The sequence below is a fragment of the Solenopsis invicta genome, chromosome 8 (genome assembly GCF_016802725.1).
Source record: "Solenopsis invicta isolate M01_SB chromosome 8, UNIL_Sinv_3.0, whole genome shotgun sequence".
NCBI lineage: Eukaryota > Metazoa > Arthropoda > Insecta > Hymenoptera > Formicidae > Solenopsis > Solenopsis invicta.
In genome coordinates, this window is record NC_052671.1 from 20,987,278 (window position 1) to 20,991,320 (window position 4,043).

Below are 4,043 nucleotides of genomic sequence, written 5' to 3' on the forward strand. Positions count from 1 at the left end.
CCTCACTATATTCAATTCTTCTAAAAAATTCTGCAGTCAAATTCTTGCAAGAAATTTGTATATATCTACTGGAATATTTGCAAAATTCTTTCACCAGAATATTAATATAGTCTCAAGATGCTTCTCTGCCAAAAATGTGCGATTAAAACCGATTAAAAAAGAAGTAATCCGAATCGATCGCGATTTCTGCACCAAAAATGTAAAATTTTATGTGGAACAGCGTTCTATATTCACGTCATGTTTTAAAAGAAAGAAAGTGAGTATTTGCCTCGATGTTACAATAGGTAGCTCTTAAAAACTCACTGAAGTATAAACCTTGGTATGAATTGGGGAGTCGGACGCGGTGACGCCTAGATGTAACGCCTGTGGCCGCATTTGACTCACAAGAAATCCCCCGCGGCGTGTCCGCCTAGTGATGGCTCTAGCACTCACTTGTTCGCGTGAGGTCTTACATACGGCGGGACCGAATATTTTCATGTCACCAAATTGTCGATAATAAGCTGCAATTTAGAATCTTTACCAATATTCATCAAATATTCTACTTCTTGTATTAATCTTTTGATGTCATGCGTGCCATCATTTTGTTGACACATTGCTGTCATTATGACATATACGAATGCAAGCTCATGGCGAGCCGACAGTTTACTGTCAACATGATATGTTATTATTAATAAACGTTTGCTCTTAACATTTTATTAACTGATGTTGATGTTTTTGCTCTTTGCTGTTGCTGACTTAGTTTTATGTTAAAATCTGTAGCCAGCAAATTGCCTGCAAATTCACAACAATACATGCAATGCATTAATTTGCCCAATGTGTTGAATCTAGCTTGGTTATCTGGAAAGCGAATAAAAAATTTTTATTTCTTACGTTACAACCTTACGTCTTGTGTTTACTGCTATTGTAGAACAGGCTTAAGACTAAGACTAAAGCCCATCACACATAGAATTTCGTAGAAACGTAAAACGTAACCGTAAAAATTTCAACCATACGGAATTTTCGACACTACGGCTACGGACTAAATGCATACTCAATTGTAATTGGTCTATTCCCTTACGGTTACGTTTTACGTCGCTACGGAATTCTATGTGTGATGAGCTTAACAAGGAGATGCTTTCAATTGCAAAACACGAAATCAAATAAGCCTTAGTTTTTTTGAAAAGGGAGGTCGCGGGTATAAAAAGTATCAGAGCGTTTGAGTGCATGGGCCTTTATTTCAGAGAAATTTGCATGTAAAGTTTGGCATTTGCCGCACGATGCGTTAAGTACTATTGAACGGTAGGTTAAAGTATGAAGCGCGATAGCTGAGGAGATTAAGGCACGCGCCTTCTATTTTATCCTCAGCGGCCTCATGAAGAGAGATGTTCGAAAACTTGCAGTGCCAATTTTTTTTTTCAATAATAGCTACATTTATCAATTGTAATTGTTACGTCTGGCGTTCAAAATTTTTTTTTTTCTTTTCTCACGCCATCCGATAATATTTCTAAATCAAAACATTTTTAAAACAGTCGTATTAACCCATGGATTCATTTATGATTTTGGAAAATTCCCTTTGATATTAATAATCGCATAATTAACTAATATATCGGATTCATTCGGCATGGATGTGTCGATTTTAAAATATTAAAATTTAAAGAATGCGCCCGCGAGCGCGCACGGCCGTACAGCGTTCTCGAACATTCGGCGGCGCGCGGTCGCGCAGCGGATTATGGCCGTCGGTGGAACGCAGTCCCCCCCCCCTTACCTCTACGGCTCGTCCCCGCACGGGCGCCAACAAGCGTGGGAGCCGGCGATAGCCGCGAGGGCGCACCGCAGCACCATTTTCGAACCCATAACCACCCTCACGCGTCCGGAGCATATACCCTATGATCAGAAAGTACCGGGAATTTTTAAATAAAACAAAATAGAGTTAAATTTCAGGCAAATTTATTTTATCTCCTTCAAAATATGATCCATTTGAAGCAACACACATGTGCCAACTTGACCCAGTCCTCCATGCATCCCTGGTAGGCCGACGAAGGGATGGCCTTTAGTTCCCTCGTCGCATTCTCTTTGATCTCCTCGATCGACTGAAATCTCTTTCCATGAAGTGGCAACTTCAACTTGGGGAACAAAAAAAAGTCGCACGGGGCCATATCAGGTGAATATGGTGCTTGCTTGATGGTATTTACTTGATGTTTGGTCAAATAATTCAGTACAATTCGGGCTCGGTGCGATGGTGCGTTATCATCATGCAAAATCCAAGAATCCATACCCAAAACATCACAATATGCTGTGCCGTTCCATATGCAATGCCAAGTTCACTAGACATCTCTCTTAAGCTGGTATGACGATTTTCAAGCACCATTTCTTTCACTTTCTTCACGTTTTCATCGGTGTTCGACGTCGATGGACGTCCGGAACGAGGGAAATCTTCCACCACTGTACGACCACTTTTAAAGTCTTTATACCACTCTTCACTACCTCTCCTTTGTAGGATTTGTAGGACATGGCAGTTGAACCACACCGAGCTTATGCTTGAGTGCAGCCTCGGCCTAACCTACACTCCTTCCCTCCTTCCTCGCTCTCCCTTCCTCAGATTGGTCGCGGCGTAATTTGCTTGCACCACTACCTTCCATTTTTCCTTTTTACCCTGAGAGGTGTGTTTTCTCGAGTTGCGCACGACCTGGTGTCATGCTTGTGATTGCGCCTTCTTCGGCATCCCTTTTCCTTTCTTAACCTCTCTCCCTTCTTTAAAAATCCCACTGACATCCTGATTTATTCTTCGACACTCGAGTACTCAAAATTTAAAATTTAAACTAACAATGTCTAATTTTAAATCAGAATGAAATTCAATCTTAAAATTCAAGATTTAAACATTTGATAATTTGAAAATTGTAACTTTCAAGTTCACTTCGCTGTTCGACACGCCACATTTCTACGCTCACGCTCCTCTCTCTCTCTAATTAACTTAATATTCGGAAAACCGGTAAGAATTTATTTTTATTTCTTTCTTAATCAAAAATTTTATTAATCAATAAAAATGGCAATTCTTTACAAAGCAACATGGGCAGGAAGACCCATCGTGATAAAGTCGGAGGACGTAGACGATTTCTACGCGCTCTACGAAAAGAATTGAACGAAATTAAAATTTTTGATTCATCTACATACTGGGCGAACCTCCCTAACGTCCCATCTTCCCCGGCAGAATTTCCGGTCCTTGAGTTTCCGGATTTCATAGTTTCCTTTCGTCCTCCCAAACGAGACATAAGGAAGAAGATCGCCGAATTTCGGAAAAGAGCAGCAAAATCGACAAACGATTATATACCGAACAGAATTCCCACGCAACTCGTTGTTCCATCTATTTACACGAGGAAACCTATAGCGGCGCGAAGATTGCCGCGTATCGTTTCAAATGTAAAAGTAAATTTTAAAATATTGAAAACCGCGAGCTAGGAATTGTAAAACCATAATAATTATAATGTTATAAATTGAATTGTTATTTTCCTTCATGTTAATATATTTATTTTAACAATCAGACCAGTTTATTTATGGCGTTTTTATAGTTCTTCATATAAATAAATTCATAAAGTATTTTTCTACTTAACTATGCTCTTAAAAATCATTTAAACCTTATCACACGCCACCGCTCCTAGTCATGCTTCCAAATTAACCAATAAAATATAATAATTATAATAATCCGAAAATACAAAATAAATAACACATTGAAATTGTCTGGGATTAAACACCAGACTGGTGACAGCAGCCCATTACTAACTATTTAAAATCACAAAATCAATCAATAAATAAAACACATAATCAAATCCTTCCCAAAAACGTCCGACCCACGCCCGGACGCAACAGTAATTAATTTTTATTATTCTTAGCAAGATATTAATCGTTATTATTTGTTGCATGAAACAAAATGTAATAATCAAAAAGTTTGCATATTTATTCAAGTTTATTTATTTTTATTCATTATACAATTCTGACATTGATGTACAATGTTGTGAGTGAAAATTTACGTAAAAGCATTGAAAACACAAATTGACTGTACACCATGA